This window comes from Orycteropus afer, unplaced genomic scaffold (assembly GCF_000298275.1).
Source record: "Orycteropus afer afer isolate SDZICR_OR568_19922 unplaced genomic scaffold, OryAfe1.0 scaffold00313, whole genome shotgun sequence".
Taxonomy (NCBI): domain Eukaryota; kingdom Metazoa; phylum Chordata; class Mammalia; order Tubulidentata; family Orycteropodidae; genus Orycteropus; species Orycteropus afer.
Window position 1 is genome coordinate 2,275,583 of NW_006921900.1, and position 18,267 is coordinate 2,293,849.

At 41.0% G+C, this 18,267-nt stretch overlaps 1 non-coding gene across 1 annotated transcript; it reads right to left on the reverse strand.

Moving 5' to 3' along the window:
* Window positions 1-12,090: 12,090 nt before the first annotated feature.
* TRNAK-CUU lies at window positions 12,091-12,163 on the reverse strand. The gene has a single exon. It is a non-coding gene; the product is annotated as a tRNA-Lys (tRNA).
* Window positions 12,164-18,267: the final 6,104 nt, after the last annotated feature.

Below are 18,267 nucleotides of genomic sequence, written 5' to 3' on the forward strand. Positions count from 1 at the left end.
CTGAGGTAAGCACTAGGGAAGCAGTTTACGTGCAGTAGTCGTTGGTGAAGGGGGCGCTACATCTCAGACTGGAGACGAGACGCCGGCGGCCATGATGGAGCGGCCATTTTGCAGCGGCCATTTTACAACGCACTTCTCCCGCCCCGAGACGCGAAGCCCACCCCTCTTCCGCAGCTCGGCGCGCCGGTGAACGCGACTACTTCGGGGCTCGAAGGAGCACCAGTCTGAGAACCGATGGCTGCCCAACGCGACCGCGATCTCCGCGAGACCGCCCCAAACAACCGCCGTTAACTCCCCTCCCCCTACGCCACATCACTTCCCCTAACGGCCACCATGGCGCATCCTTCGCCTCCCTACAATAGGCTGCTTTCTCCGCGCCCTTTCTCAGAACAAAAACAAACATTTAACTAAAGCTTTGCCACGCGCGAAGTGCCCTCTCTCCCACCCTAAAAGCCTGTATAACGCTCATTTCACAAATTGGTTTTTTTTTTTAACCATTATCGCACAAAAATTACCCTCCGCAATGCGCTTTCCCTGCACAAAGCACTACCCGCCGCCTTCTCAGGGCGAAGCCAGTACCGCCCCCAGCCCCCAAACCTCAACCATCTCAAGCCCGCCTCCCTCTCCTGAGCCGTTAGATGCTTTTTTTCCAAGGACTCAGACTCACCCTCCTGGAATTTAGGCTTCGGGTCCTGCTTCGGCGCCATTTAAAAGTGATTCACCGCCTCCTCCTTCACCCACCACCCCCGACTACCGCCCCCTACTCTCTACCCCACCCAACTCCGCCTCAGACGCGCCGTCAGGCACCGCCAACACTACATCCTGGTCCCGATTTGCCAGCGCCCGTAGACCTCACAGCACCGCGACCAGCGCAGCCGCAGCTTCAGCCAACGGTGGCCCGCTGCGCACGCGCTTCTGCGCCCTCGCTACCCCGGGGCACGCCGGGATTGGTAGTTCCAAGTCGGTCGAGTAGTTCCAAGTCGGTCGAGGAGTAACGGTGTGGGGGAGGGGCGGGCGTCTCTTCCCCTTACCCCCACCCCCGCACTTCTAATTCTCCATCTCCCATTCCTCGACCCCCAACACTTCCTAGTCTCCATCCCCTGGCCTATCCGGAATTCTGAAAGCCTAGGTTTGATTCACTGCGTTGTTGGTGGGGATCACCAGCAATAAAAGAATAGGAAACGCCAAGTTTCGGAGTCTCACTGGCAAAATAAGTCTGCAATAATGTGATGTAGCCGTTGCAGTAACCTGAGAGAACAAGGTTGCCTCTGAAACTCACTCGAAAGCTTTAGGGTCAGTAATCTGGCCGGAAGGGGGTGGGAAATATGGTGTGCATATGGAAGCTCATTGCTGGTTTATTTGGTGGGACTCATGGCCCCACTCTTTTTCTCCAGCCCTGTCTTTGTGGAAATGAGAGAGATGAAGTGGGAAACATGAGGCACTTCAGGAAATTGAGATTTGACTTTTTCAGATAGATTTCTGCCATCCAAAGAATAATACCAAATAACATCAAAGTCAGGTTTCTGCACCTGCCCATTTGTCATCTGTGCCATTTGTCGTCACCTAATTTCTTTGGGCTAATCTTACTCAATATACTAAACAAACGAATTTCTAAACGTTTTCCCAGTTCAAAATATTCTTAGTTTGCTCAGCTGCAAGAGGGGAAAAATAATAGCATCTTCTCAATTGATTTATTATGAGAATTGCATGTAAAGGCTTACTTTAATGCCTAACAGTGAATAAGCCCCCAGGAAATTTTAATTTGAGGATAAATCCCAAAGCCCTTACTCTGAGGATTAAGTCCTTCCACAATCTCCAACCTAGCTCGAGGCCCTACACAAATCCTTGTCTCCATGGCTTTTCTAAACCCTCTGAGGGTACTATAAACCCCAATTCTGGATCCCCGTTAATTTATCTAATTCCTGTTTCTCCTTCAATCTTTCTTTTAATATTATTCCTTCTTTGACCACAGAAACCCACACACACAAAAAAATCCTCTTTATTTCAGTTGAAGATACACCATCTTCTCTCTACTACTTTGGGCAACTGTATTGTCAGCTACATTAAGAAAGAGGCAAAGGTCTCTATAACTCCATTCCCAATAAATCTGCCCAGCACACTTGTTTTTAATTAATTTTTTGAATAGACAATACTTTTCTAACTTAAAAATTGTTGTTGTTGTTAGGTGCTGTCGAGTCGGCCCCGACTCATAGCGACCCCTCCTTGGGTTTCCAAGGCAGTATCACTACGGAAGTAGGATTGCCCAACTTAAAAATTACAAATATAAAAATAAAGATGGTGGAAAGCTTCTTTCCCACCTCAGTTCCTTATCTGCCCAGTTCCTCCCACAAAGGTAACAGCTGCTATAGTTTGTGTACTGTTTCTTTATCCTGTCACTCAAAACTCACTGCCACTGATATACAGGTGGATAGATGGGTGGACAGGCTGAACTATTAGGTATGTCTATGCAGGGGGCAGTGTGCCCAAGACCATGCATAGGGTTTGCAGAGGATGTTTCTACAAGTGTATTTATATGTTCTGTAAGAATTTCTAGGTGTATAGTAGAGCTGATAAGGGACAAAGTTGTAGTCATTTATTGGGCATAGCCAGCTACCCAGAAGAGGTGAGTAGTTGAATCTGTGGGCGCAGGATCAGAGTCTCAGGGGACATCAAGCTCAATTGGCATAACATACTACACAAAACATTGTTCCACCTCCTACTTTGGCAAGTAGTGACTGGGATCTTAAAAGCTTGCAAGCAGCCGTCTAGATGCAACGATGGGTCTCTCCTCATCCAGAGCAAAGAAGAATGAAGAAAACCAAAGACTCATGGAAAAAAATTAGTCCAAGTGACTGGTACACCATGTGATCCTCAGCCTATACAATGATGAGACCAGAAGAACTAGATGGTGCCCAGCTACCACTGTCAACCACTTGGAGGGGGATCTATGTAGGAGATCCTGGATAGAGTGGGAGAACAATATGAAACAAAACCCAAAATCATTTGAAAAAAAAGGGACCAGATTTGCTGGTCTGATGGAAACTGAAACTATGGCTTCTAGCTGCCCTTCAGGTCTGGAACTGAACCCACACCTGTGGCTTCCAGTCAAACAAAAGACAGGCATATGAGGTAGATACACTAGGTATCTACCTAGGTAGATACACTCCTTGGAGAGAACAATCAAGGGAGAATAGATGGGCTGTGTATGCACAGGGACATAGCTCAGGGGGCAGAAGTGCATGAAGGGAAGGACACAGGGAAGAGGTAACTAAGGGGAGGATGTGGGAGGGGAGCTGTTGCACTGTGGTGAATTGTAGTCAATGTCATGAGACAAAGTATATGTGAATTGCTGAATGTAAAGTGAATTTGTTCTGTAAATTTTCACCCAAATCACAATTAAATAAATAAAGCTCCCATGGGGGCAGGGGGATACTCACTGCCATTGAGTAGATTTGGCTCATAACTACTCTCCATCAGGTTTCCAAGATTGTAAGTTTTTGCAGAAGCAGACCACCTCATCTTTCTTCCACAGAGCAGCTGGTGGGTTTGAACTACTTACCTTTTGGTTAACAGCCAAATGCCTTAACCACTATACCATCAGAACTCCTTTTTCTATCCTGGCACCCTCCTTTCGTTCTTTCTTTTATTTATATTGAAGCTAAAAATGTTTCACCTTTATGTTTTAATGACAAGAATAGCATTTGAATGTTTGTGTTGTACATCATGCAAGATTTCAAAAGTGTAGAATACAGGGCAAAATTTGAGAAGCCTTTTTTATTTCCCTTGATTTGCCTTCCCACCATTGGGTGTATACACCTTTCTCAGCCCCTTTCTACTGTTTTTTTTTTCTTTTAACCTAAGTGGAGTATACACATTGTTCTGTGTCTTCCTCTTTTTTAACTTAATGATGTGGCTTAGAGATCATTCCAATTACATATAGCTATCACTCACTGCCATTGAGTTGATTCCAACTCATAGTGACCCACTTTGAGTTTCCGAGGGGGTAAATCTTTACAGAAGTAGATTGTCCAGTCTTCCTTCTATGGAGAGGCTGGTGGGTTTGAACTGCCAACCTTCTGGTTAGCTCTATAGCTCATTTTTAATAGCTCATGACCTATCATAAGATAAACATACAATAATTGACCAAACCTCATTTCTATTGCTGGATTTTTGTGTTACTTCCAACTTTTGACTATTAGAAACTGGTATCTTTGAGTCTATATCTTTGTGCACATTGCTTTTATTATCTTAGGAACCCCCACCCCCCCCAAAAAAAAAAAAAAAAAAACTCACTGCCATCAAGTCAATTCCGATTCATAGTGACCCCTCCTTGGGTTCCGAGGTGGTACCTCCACAGAAGTAGATTGCCCAGTCTTCCCTCCAAGGAGTGGTTTGTGGGTTTAAACCACCAGCCTTATGGTTAGCAGTCAAATGACTTAGGCACTAGCTCACCAGAGCTCCCTTAAGACCCTTAGAAGTAGAATTACTAGGTCAAAGGATGTGACTATTTTAAATAGCCTTATGAAAGGCTTCACCAATTTACATTTTGACCAGTAATTTAAGAGTCTGTTTTTCCACATCTTTGCCAAACATGGAATTATCAGTCTCTAAAAATTTGTTTTAATATATTAGGAAGTCATGTGCAAATGAAGCCAGATACAAAAGAATATATATTTTATCAGTGATTATAGAAATCAGATAGTAGTTAACTGAGGTGGAAGGGGGGATTGATTGGGAGAGGGTACTAGGGAACTTTGGGATGCTGAAAATGTTCTGCATCTTGATCTGGTATGGTTACATGGGCGAGCTCTGGTGCCTTGGTGCCTAAGGCACTTGACTGCTAACCAGAAGGCTGACGGTTCAAACCCACCAGCCACTCTGCGGAAGGAAGGTTGGGCAATCTGCTTCAATAGTGATACCACCTTGGAAACCCAAGGAGGGGTCACTATGAGTTGGATCCACCTCAACAGCAGTGAGTTTGTTTTTTTGTTTTTTATACACTTACATGTAATGCATTTTACTATATCTACATTGTACCTCAAAAACAAAACAAAAAAACTTAAAGTCACTTTTTTTTTTACCTTTCATTCTGAAAATTCTAAACACATAGAGAGTAGAAAGAGTAACTGATTATATACCATCTCAATTCAACATACAGGAATTGTGAAATCTTCCTATTTGTGTGTGTGTGTGTTGTGTGTGTGTATGTGAGGATATCATGACCCTTCATACCTAATTTCTTCAGTATACACTTCCAAAATATAAAGGCATTCTTCTAATCACCACAATAGCATTATCACACCAAACAGAATTAACAATAATTCTCTAAAATCATATAATGCACTCTATAGTCAAATTTTCTTAATTGTCCCCAAAATATTTTTATATGTATTTGCTTAGGCTTTTTTTTTTTCCCAAAAAAAAAACTGGAACTCCTAAATGACAATACATTGCATTTGCTTGGAAAATTATTTAAAACCTAGATGAGAGGAGTCCATGAATACAATCCAAAAGGTCCCTAAACTTGGATGGGGAAAAAAAAAATTCACATTTTTATCTTCAGCAAAATTTAACTGAAATTTAATATTTCCTTTCATTAACAATGAAGGCACCCCACTACAGCACTGTTAGCAGCACCTGTGGCTTTGTCACCAATAGAAATTAAAGATGTTTTCTATACTATATTACCATTATTGCAGATGTCTCAGAAATATACTTTACATTTAGAACTAATGTTAAATAACTAAAAGCTGGTAACTGATTATTATACTTGTTGTTGTTGTTGTTGTTGTTAAGTGCCGTCGAGTCGTTTCCGACTCATAGCGACCCCATGCACAGCAGAACGAAACACTGCCCGATCCCGCGCCAGCCCCACAATCCCTGCTATACTTGAGCCCATCATTGCAGCCACCGTGTCAATCCATCTCGTTGAAGGCCTCCCCCTCTTTCGTATACTTGTTGTTAGTTCTTGTTATTTAATGCATTAATAACGAAGCATATGTATAATATCATGTTTTAAAAATATATTTGAGTAATTGTGTTTCAATATCATTTTCTTTATAAATTTAGCTTTTTATTTTATGCATTTGAAAACATTATTCTGAGGAAGAGTTCATTGGCTTCATCAGACTGCTAGTGGGGATCTTTGACACAAAAAGTGCTCCCTCCCCATTAGTAGGAGCATTGTTGCTGTTGTTATGTGCCGTGGAGTTGACCCGACTCATAGTGACCCCTCCTTGGGTTTCTGGCAGTATCACTACAGAAGTAGGTTGCCCCATCTTCCTTCCAAGGAGTTGCTGGTGGGTTTGAACCACCAGCCTCCTGGTTAGCAGTCAAGTGCCTTAGGCACAATGCTACCAGAGCTCCCAGTAGGAGCATTAGTATCTGTTAATGACATTGGCTTTTTGAATGTCTGACATTCTGGATTTGTCTGATTGTTTACTTATGGTGTTCCTTAACTTGTTCCTCTCCCCTTGTGTTTCCTATAAACTGCAAGTTAGCTCTAAAGACTTGATTAGATTCACACTGAATGCTTTTTGACAAAATGTGTAACCAGAAAAACCAAACCCACTGCCATTAAGTTGATTCCAACTCATAGTGACCTCCATTAGGTTTCCAAGGCGGTAAATCTTTACAGAAGTAGATTGCCCTATCTTCTTTCCATGGAGTGGCTGGTGGGTTTAAACTACCAACCTTCTGGTTAGCAGTCAAATGCCTTCGGCACTACACCACCAGAGTTCCTTAAAATAGCATATGTTGTTGTTGTTGTTAGGTGCCGTTAAGTCGTCTCCTACTCACAGTGACCTCTTATTCAGCAAAATGATACACTGCCAGGTTCTGTGCCAGCCCCATGATCCTTGCTATACCTGAGCCCATTGTTGCAACCACTGTGTCAATCCTTCTCATTGGGGGCCTTCCCCTTTTTCATTGTCCCTCCACTTTGCCAAGCATGATATCCTTCTCCAGGGAATGGTCTCTTCTTACAACATGACCAAAGTAGTTAAGACGAAGTTTGGCCATTCTCACCTCCAAGTAACATTCTGGCTGCACTTTGTCTAGGACGGATTTGTAAGTTCTTTTAGCAGTCCATGGTACTTTCAGCATTCTTCACCAACACCACACACAATTCAAAAGCATCAACTCTTCTTTGGTCTTCCTTATTCATTCATTGTCCAGCTCTCACACGCATATGAGGCAATTGAAAATACCACGGCTTGTGTCAGTTGCACCTTAGTTCTCAAGGAGACACCTTTGCTCTTCAGCATTTGATAGAGGTCTTTTGCAGCATATTTGTTGTCTGATATCTTGACTGCTGCTTCCATTGATTGGTGCTGATTGTAGAACCAAGTAATATGAAGTCTTTGACAACTTCAATCTTTTCTCCACTTATCACAATGCTGCTTATTGGTCCCGTTGTGAGGATTTTTGTTTTCTTTATATTGAGGTGTAATCCATACTACAGACTGTAGTCTTCAATCTTCATCAGTGTTTCAAGTCATCCTCACTTTCAGCAAGCAAAGTTGTCTGCATAACACAGGTTGTTAATGAGTCTTCTTGCAATCCTGATGCCATGTTCTTCTTCATATAGTCCAGCTTCTTGGATTATTTGTTCAGCATACAGATTGAACAAGTATGGTGAGAGGATACAACCCCAACACACTCCCTTCCTGATATTAAACCACACAGTGTCCCCATGTTCTGTTCAAACGACAGCCTCCTAGTCTATGTACAAGTTCCTCATGAGGACAATTAAGTGTTCTAGAATTCCCTTTCTTCTCAATGTTATCAATAATTTGTTATGATCCACACAATTGAATGCTTTTGCATAATCAATAAAACATAGGTAAACATCTTTTTGGTATTCTTTGTTTTGAGTCAAGATCCATCTGACATCAGCAATGATATCCCTCATTCCACATCCTCTTTTGAATAAAGCTTATATTTCTGGAATTTCTCTGTAAATATACTACTGTAGCTGCCTTTGAATTATCTTCAGTAAGATTTTACCTGCATATAATATTAATGATATTATTCAATAATTTCCACATTCCATGGGATCACCTTTCTTTGGAATGGGCACAAATATGGATCTTTTCCAGTCAGTTGGCCAGGTAGTTGTCTTCCAAATATCTTGGCATAGCCTAGTGAATGCCTCTAGTGTGGCATCCATTTGTTGAAACATCTCAATGGGGATCCCATCAATTCTTGGAGCCTTATCTTTCACCACTTTCCTCAGTGCAGCTTCAACTTCTTCCTTCAATACCATTGGTTCTTGATCATATGCCACCTCCTGAAATGGATGAACATTGACCAATTATTTTTGGTACAGTGACTCTGTATATTCCTTCCATCTTTTTTTGATGTTTCCTGCATCATTCAATAAATATATTGCCCACAGAATCTTTCAGTATTGCAACTCGAGGCTTAAATTTCCTCTTCAGTTCTTTCAGCTTGAGAAATGCTGAGCGTGTTCTTCCCTTTTTGCTTTCCAACTCCATGTCTTGCGCATTTCGTTATAATAATTGACTTTATCTTCTCAAGCTGCTCTTTGAAATCTTCTGCTTAGCTCTTTTATCTTGTCATTTCTTCCATTTGCTTTAGCTACTCTCCATTCAAGGGCAAGTTTAGAGTTTCTTCTGACATCCATTTTGGTCTTTTCTTCCTTTGCTGTCTTTTCAATGACCTTTTGCTTTCTTCATGGATGATGTTCTTGATGTCATTCCACAATTCCTCTGGTTTTCAGTCATTGGTGTTCAATGCATCAAATCTATTCTTTAAATGGTCTCTAAATTCAGGAGGGATATAATCAAGGTCCTATTTTGGCTCTTGTGGACTTATTTTAATTGTCTTCAACTTCAATTTGAACTTGCAAATGAGCAGTTGATGGTCAGTTCCTGACCTTGTTTTGGCTGAAGATAATGAGCTTCTCCATTACCTCTTGCCACAGATGTAGTCAATCTGATTCCTGTGTACTCCTTCTGGCGAAGTTCGTGTATATAGCCATCGTTTGTGTTGTTGCAAAAAGGTATTTGCAATGAGTAAGTTGGTCTTGCAAAATTCTACCATGTGATCTCCAGCATTATTTCTATCTCCAAGGCCAAATTTTCCAACTACCGGTGATTCTTCTTTGTTTCCAACTTTTGCATTCCAGTCACCAGTATAATCAGCATCTTGATCCCATGTTTGGTCAATTTCAGACTGAAGAAGTTCGTAAAAATCTTCTGTTTCTTCATCTTTGGCTTTGGTGGTTGGTGTGTAAATTTGAATAATAGTATTAACTGGCTTTCCTTGTAGGCCTATGGATATTATTCTATCACTGACAGCATTGTACTTCAGGATAGATCTTGAAACAGTCTTTGTGATGACGAATGCCACGCCATTCCTCTTTATCATTCCTGGCATAGTATATTATATGGTTATCTGATTCAAAATGGCCAAAACTAAGATCCGTTTCAGCTCACTAATGCCTAGGATATCAATTTTTATGTGTTCTATTTCATTTTTGACAACTTCCAATTTTCCTAGATTCATACTTTGTACATTCTATGTTCCAATTATCAATGGATGTTTGCAGCTGTTTCTTCTCATATTGAGTCATGCCACATCAGCACATGGAGGCCCCAAAAGCTCTTTATCCATATCATTAAAGTAGGCTCTACTCTGATGAGGCAGCTCTTTCCCAGTCTTATTGTGAGTGCCTTCCAACCTGAGGGGCTCTTCTTCTGGCACTGTATTTGACAATGTTTCAGGGCTATTCATAAAATTTTCCAGTAATGTATCAGACAATGTTTCACTACTATTCATAAGATTTTCACTGGCCAATTCTTTGAGAAATGGATGGCCTCTTCCTTCTTCCGAGTCTGTCTCAGTCTGGAAACTCCACTGACACCGGTCCACTGTGGGCATCCCTGCTGGCACAGCCTCCAGCCTCACAGCAACATGCAAGCCATCAGAATACAACAAACCGACAGACAAGTTCAACTCCCTTAGCTGTTCCAACCGCTCCGCTCACTTCCTGAGTTTCTCCCTACCTGTTCCTGATGGCCTTGTCTGCCACTGCTCCCTGTGACCTTGGGGGCTGTCCCCCACCCTACTTACCTATTAAAATAATATATAGGTGATGCAATATCTGTCAACATCAAGAGGCACATAATCTGATCATCCAATTATTAGTGATACTAAGTTTGATCACTAGTTAAGGTGATTAAGACACTTCGTTTTTGCATAATCAAATGTTATTTAGTTTTATGAAAAAACGTTAACATATGCAAAGATAGAAGGGAATAGTATAAATGAACCCATCACTCAGGTTCTACAGTTATCAACACATGGCCAGTCTTGTCTCATTGATACTCCCTTATTCCTCCTCCAAAAAAATTCATACAAAGAGATCCCAGATGTGTCCATTTCATTCATAAATATTTTAGTATGTATCTCCAAAAGATAAAAACAGTTTTTTTTTTAACATAATACCATTGTTTCATATAACAATAAACAGTTTCTTAAGATCTTCAAATAACCATTCAGTATTCAAATTCTCCTAGTTGTCTCATACATGATTTTTAAGACTCATTGGTTCAAATCACGATCCAAACAAGGTCCACACATTTCATTTGATTGCGACTCTGCTCGTCTCTCTTTTTCTTGCCATTTATTTGTTGAATAAACTGAACTACAAGGCATTAGCACATTCTGGAAAAATTTTTCATTTATAAATTAATTGAACATGAAGTCTTCAAATAAGAGTTCAATGAGAGAATAAAATGTGTTTTATTTGGCATATCTTGAGTGTATTCATTTAGTACAAATAGTAATAAATCACTAGTCAACATAATAAATCATAACCCAACAGTAAGAAGAAATGAACTTTGAGATCAAGTTCATTTATAAATGTTACTTCTGAAGGAGCTGTGATCCCAATTTCTTCACTTAAGCAAAATTTAGGGCCACATACTATATCAAATACCCTATTGCTTTTTGTAAAAGCTTTTGAGGATGAACGTGATGACAATATTTGATACAAGGCATAATAAAATACATTTAAAATCAAAATCACCTCCCAATTGGAATGCCGATCTGCAATTTAAAATGGACATATGATATTTTCATTGATTTCTCATCAATTTGCCAGTTTGCATTTTCTCTGACTGGGCTTGCTTCTCTTGAAAAACTCCACCCTTCTCTGTAATAACAAGATATTTAGGGGTTTTCATCTGAAGTTGAAATTGTCCACATTTTGCTTCCAAGGACTAAAATTATGTTTTGAATTGATGAGTAAATAATAACAGAGTAATTGTGGAGAACGTTTGAGAACTGCTCGGAATGACCGAAAGTACTTAATTGGCAGCTGTCGACATATAAGCAAATTTTTTCCTAAGAAACTGAATTCTTTTAGGAAAACAGATGAAGAAAAAGAGTTATATTTGCTTTGAAATTTATTTTGAGAGTTCAAAATGACTGAAGGAAACATTTTGTTTGGATCACTAACAACAACAACAAAAAGATAAAAATGTTCTGAGGGCCTGTTCGCATCTTTATTAGCCCATCACTAAAACCATCTCACAGCCCTTTAAAACTATTAACAACCCATAATAATTACTACTCTTCCCTGTAGACAGAAAGTAAACGAATGTACTTAAGGAAATTTTAGGTTATACAAATAAGATGCTTAGTAAACCATGCGATTCGGAGTTGCTCTCCAAACTAACTTTCAACATGACATCATTAAGTCAAAAATATACATTTCAAACTTTTAGATAGAGATCACTTTGGCAATATTCATGAACTCTACAATTTCATTAATTTTTGTATCCTTCTTATCCCCTAGCCTTTGGCATTTCACTGCCTTTCAAATAGACCACTCGGTAAAAAATAAGCTTTAACTACCCGTTTACACAATGAAAATGTTTTCTCGTTTCCTTTAGTTCGATTGAACAGCTTATAGGTTTTTATGTATTGAATTGTGTAAAAATAATAAACTCTGCGTAGAAGTTTGTTACTAACGTTCATGAAGATTGAAAGAAGTTTTTACCATTGATAAATTGGAAGAAGAAGAAAAAAGAGAAGAAAAAGAAAGAAGAAAACTAGGAACGCCCAACGTGGGGCTCGAACCCACGACCCTGGGATTAAGAGTCCCATGCTCTACCGACTGAGCTAGCCGGGCACCTGGAAGTCACCGCTTTTTTTAACATCCCTTCAAAGGGTAATCGGAAGGAAGATTGGACAATCTACTTCCGTAAAGGTACTGCTTAGCAAACCCAAGGAGGGGACGCTATGAGTCAGGATCCGCAGCGAGTTTGATTTGGGTTTTCAAAAGGTGAAGATTATTTTTAATTTTTCCTAAAATATTATATTTTGTATTAAATAATTTATAATAATCTTTGTTCAGAAAAATCTCTACTATTCTCAAAATTGTATTTCATTTCTGATTCTCTGCCCGTAAACTGTTTAATAAAAATGTTTAAACAGCCCTCTAGTGGTCAGTATCTTCCAGTTTCCTTAAAGGGAAAGCAAGCGGAGGAACTCAGTGCTGTCGAGTCTTTCAGATTCATAGCGACCCCTTCTTGGGTTTCCGAGGCGGCACCTCTACAGCAGTAGATTTCCAAATCTGTCTTCCAAGTAGCGGGTGGAGGGTTTGAACCGCTAGCCTTCTAGGGAACTAGTCAAATGCCTTAGGCGCTACGCCACCAGAGCGTCCAAACGCAGATCCAATCCCCTCCTAGAGAACCGAAGTGAACGTGGGGTACGTCCTGTTTACCCTAAAGATTACTGCAGCGAATGTTCCCAAAAACCGCGGGGCCGAATGGAAAAACAGGCTCCGGAGGACTGTTACTCCTACCACTTTGAAACACTCAGAATTGAAACCACAGCTGCAGAGAGCTGGTTGGCCTCTTGGGGCACCGTGGGGCTTTGCGATTTCTGGGATTTTCTATGACACGACGGGAGTCCAACCAAGCCATGCCATACTGTTCACACAAAAGATTTAAAAAATGCTAACGCAGCCTCAGAATTAATCACATAGAGTTTGCCCAAACGCACACACAAAAAACTAAAAGGGAAAATATACGTCCTATATAGATTGCTAGAACCTCCGTGTAGAAAGGAACTATTACTACAAACCTCCTCCCGCTAAAACGAAAGAATTAAGAATTTATTCTGCTTTTCCAGTAGGAAGTGTGTATTTCGCAGTAACCAAATAGTTCCTGTTCATGCGGGAAAGCTCAATTTTGGGAGGGTGGGGGAGGAACAAAACACAAAGATTAGGAAAAGCATAATTTGGCAAACCTTTATAAACAAGAATTATCAATTGTGGTTAAACAATTGTACGTAGTTGGGCACTGGATTTTCACATAGGGTCAAGTAACACCACACTGGTGACTTTCCAGACGCTAGGGGGGCAACCTAACTGTGTAAGGGAGGGCTCAAGAGGTCACCACCCCAATCCAGAAGTCAATCTTAGGGTCACTAATGATTTACTAGTCATCAACAAGACGATGTGTCATCCATTGGTAATGATACAATATGAAGTACACAAATCAATGGTTATGCATTTATCCTAGCCAAAAAATGTTTTACTTGCCATCAACCTTTAGATATTAATTCCAGTTTATGAGAAATAAAGAGGACAGAGGAGCAAAATGAATGAGTCCACAAGGAAGCAACAAGGCAAGATAAGAAGGTGGGAAATTCTTCAGGAATTTCCTGAAGGAAAAAGGTCGGCTGTCTTCAACAAGCAAGCCATATATATGTATGTATTTATATATATATATGTTGATGTTATGTTTATATTTGTATAAACATAACATCAACATATATATATATGTTTATGTATATGTATATGTTATGTATATGTATAATTTTGCTAGATTAAAAGAGACATGAGACACAAGGGCCATAATAATCAGATGTAATGATGTAATGGGTGGTCCTGGATTAGATACTGTCATTCTGAACAAACCAATTATAAAAGAGATTTTGGTATAAACTGGGGAAATTTGAATTTAGTTTGTATATTACATGAGATGAGAATTTACTGTAATGGAAAAGTGGAGATGTTTTGACTTAATAAAAGCCATTTGCTGAATAAAATGTAGTCTCTCATTTTAGTAAAAATAAGAGCATGTATAGGGTATGAATAGTTGATAACTGGGTAGTGATAATCTGAAATTTTAAAAAAATTTGTATTGTGATTTAGATGGAAGTTTACAGAGCAAATTCATTTCCATACAGCATTTCATACACATTTAGTTTCATGACACTGACTGCAATTCCATACAGTGTAGCAGCTCTCTTCTCACTTCCTCCCTGTGGCTACTGCTTCCCTGTGTCCTTCTCTCCCATGCACTCCTGGCCCGCTGAGCTATCTCCCTGTGCAAACACTGCCCTTCTCTTCTCCCATAATTGATCACTCCAAGGAGTATATCTACCTGATGTAAGTGTTCACCCCAGATAATCTGAAATTTTAATTTTAATTTTTGCTTGTCTTTATTTTCTTATTTTCAATAATGCATATGTGTACTTCTGTAGTAATAAATAGGTTATGTTTAAAAAGTAGATGAAAAAGAAAAAATAAAGTAACACAGGATAGGACTTTAAACGTGGCCAACAGTTAAGTGTACAGAAATGAGAACCCAGGAGTTCTGAATACTTCTTATGTATACTCACTTGACTCACTGCTATTGAGTCAGATCTGACTCACAGCAACCCTTCCTTGGGTTTCTGAGGTGGTATCACTATAGAAATAGATTGCCCAACCTTCCTTCCAAGGAGTGGTGGGTTTGAACCGCCAGCCTTCTGGTTAACAGTCAAATGCCTTAGGCACTACACCACCAGAGCTCCTTCTTATTTATAAGTGGACTATAAAACTATAAATCTTATGTATAAGTGGACTATAAATCTAGTCCGAAGCTCTCTAGCAGTCAAAGTAAAAAGGGAAGACTGATCAGTTATGCAGTTCATAACTACATTTAAACCAAATCAACTTCTTGGATACCAGACCAGAAAGAGACAAATGTTATCCAGAAATGAATATTCTGGGACCAGAGACCTGGATTCTTGCTCCACTGGAAATTTTCATAATGTAGGCCTCTGTTTCTTAATCTGAAAAATGTTGGGGTGAAAGGGGGGAGTAGGAGGGAGAGGAAGAAAGTTAAAAAGAAGGAAAGCTTTAGGAGATCTCTAAGGAGCTTCTCAGCCTGTATGGATTGAATTATGTCTCCGTAAAATATGTCTGGTAGCATAGTGCCTAAGGCACTTGACTGCTAACCAGAAGGCTGGCGGTTCAAACCCACCAGCCACTCCTCGGAAGGAAGGTTGGGCATTCCTACTTCCGTAGTGATACTGCCTCGGAAACCCAAGGAGGGGTCGCTATGAGTTGGGGCCGACTCGATGGCAAACAACAACAACAAAATATGTCTTGGAATCCTAACCCCTATATCTGTGGATGTAATCCTGTCTGGAAATAAGGTTTTCTTTTTGCATAGACACAGACACAAGTGAATACAAACAGGAAAGATAGATGCCACGTGGAACTGGGGCTATAGAAATAGCTGAAAGAGGCAAGGATCAATAGAGAGAACCTTCACCTAGAGCCAGTACCCTGAGTTCAGACTTTTAGATGTGAGAAAATAAATTTCTGTTCTTTGTAACCATCCACTGTTACAGCAGCACTAGGAAACTAAGTCACAGCTCTGTAGCTCATGAACTGGTAACTACCTAGAACCCTCCACACAAGTGCTGGTCCTTCTTTACAGTCTCTGCAAGGAGGAAAGCCCAAGAGGTACAATTTGATTTCCCCTAGTTGCTGGACCAGGAGCTCTGGTAGCATAGTGCCTAAGGCACTTGACTGCTAACCAGAAAGCTGGCAGTTCAAACCCACCAGCCACTCCTCGGAAGGAAGGTTGAGCAATCTATTTCAACAGTAGTGATATTGCCTCGGCAACCCAAGGAGGGGTTGCTATGAGTTGGGTCTGACTTGATGGGACGTAACAACAACAGGTGTTGGGCCAGGGTAGGCCTAGTTCTAGGGCTGCTATAACAGAAATACCACAAGTGGATAGCTTTAACAAATAGAAATTTATTCTCTCACAGTTTAGGAGACTAACAGTCCAAATTCAGGGCACCAACTCCAGGGAAAGTCTTTCTCTTTCTGTTGGTTCCGGGGGAAAGGTTCTGGTCATCAATATTCCCCTGGATCTAGGAGTTTCTCAGCACAGGGACCTCAGATCCAAAGAATGCACTTCTCTCCCAGCTCTTCTTTCCTGGAGATAGTAGATCCCTCTTACCTCTGTTCCCTTATTTAATCCCTTTTATATTTAAAATGAGATTGATTTAAAAGAAAATCTAATCCTATATATTGCATCTTGCCTCATTAACATAAGCTCTAATCCTGCCTCATTAACATCATAAAGATGAGGATTTAAAATACATTGGATAATAATTATATCAGATCACACAGTGGTGGATAATGATGTAATACTGAGACTCATGGTCCTGCCAAGTCGACACATATATTTTGAGGGGGCACAATACAATCTATACCAGGGGTGAAGAATGGGGGTGTGTGTGTGTCAAGTTTGCACAGGTTGGTGGCATAGCTGGAGGCCCTCACCATCTCATTCCAGCATTTCCTCTCCCTCTACCTTCTCAGTCCATAATTCAGAAAAAGGGGTGAAGCTGGGGTCTAGGACAGCCTGAAACACAAAAACACTTGAAATTTCAAGTAAAGAAATTTCATTTAAGGGAACTGTACCATGGGTCACCATGGAGACAGATGAGATGAGAATCTTGTGGACCCTTGTACTCCCAATTCTTCCCTCCTCCTGCTGTATACCATCCACAGCTAAAACAAACTTCTCAGTCATCTGGAGAGACTGCTGCAGCTAGCATGAGCATTCTGATATTTCCCCTAAAGCTCTCCAAGATTGTCCACTGCCTCGGGATGAAGTCCAAGCTCCAAACTCCTTAATAAGGCCTACCAGGCCTTGCCTGGTCCACCTTCAGCCTACTTCTTCAGCCTCATTGGTTGCCAGCCTCCACCTGCACTCAGTGTTGCAAAAGAGAAAAGCTATGCACTTTTGAGACTCCAGGATGCCAAGTGCATTTCTCTCTTAGCTCGCCCCACTTCCCCTTCTCAACTCCTTCGTCCTGGAAGACACTGATCAGGAGGCACTTCCTCCAGGTGGCCTTTATTTACTGCCTACCAGGATAGCTTACATGCTGTCCTTTGTGTACCCACAGTTGGTTGACTATACTGCCTTTTGACTCAACACTGTTCCTCTGCCACGGTTAATGCAGAGGTCAAATAGGTAGAGACACTGGCCCAAGACCATTCTTGACCAACTAGACCACTTGTTATTCATGTGACCTTGCAAATACTACCTTACAGGGGTATTGTGAGGACTGAATAAATGGATGTATGTGGCACATACTGCCTGGCACATAGAGTGCTAGACTTCTCCATCAGTCTTGAGCAGGGCAAGAACTTTGTTTTTCAACCTTGGTGGGTGCCTGTTAAGTGAGTAGAATAGTGCCACGTGCTTACCTTCAATTGTCGCATTCAGTCAAGGAGACAGGATTATAGATTCACACAAGGCTTGATTGCCAAATGGGATCCATCGGTACTGTGGAGGTAAAGCAACAGCCTGAAAGGCAGGGAGAGGCCACTCTGCTGCCCAAGCTAGCACTGCCTGTAGACTCAGAGAATGTTGTTGTTGTTGTTATGTGCTGTTGATTTGGACCCAACTCATAGCGACCCCTCCTTGGGTTTCCAAGGTGGTATCACTACGCAAGTAGATTGCCCTACCTTCCTTCCGAGGAGGAGTGCCTTAGGCACTATGCTACCAGAGCTCCTAGACTCAGAGAATATGGGAGAAGAAATCAGTTGTCCTTTCCATGGGCCTCAAGAAGGAAAGAGAGTGGGGACATTTCCCATTTGGAAACAACAGCTCATGGAAACACAGCCTGCTGTATCCCAGGGGCTCTAGGCTCTAGGCTCCTGGCACCTGCAGAAGAACTTCCTAACTGTAGCATCTCCTCAAGTTTTTGGCAGGTCTCTCATAGGGGCAAACCTGGGAAGGCAGAGATACTCTTCTCTCTAGTAATAAATAATCTTGAATGGAACTGAGCCCCCAGCCTGGCCTACAGATTTCAAAAGCCATCCTTTCCTCCCTTCCAAACAAAATACAATTTACTCAGCTCTCTGGTCTCATCAAGCTGGTTAGATTGGAGGACTCTTTTTTTTTTTGATTGTAACTTTTTTTTTTTTTT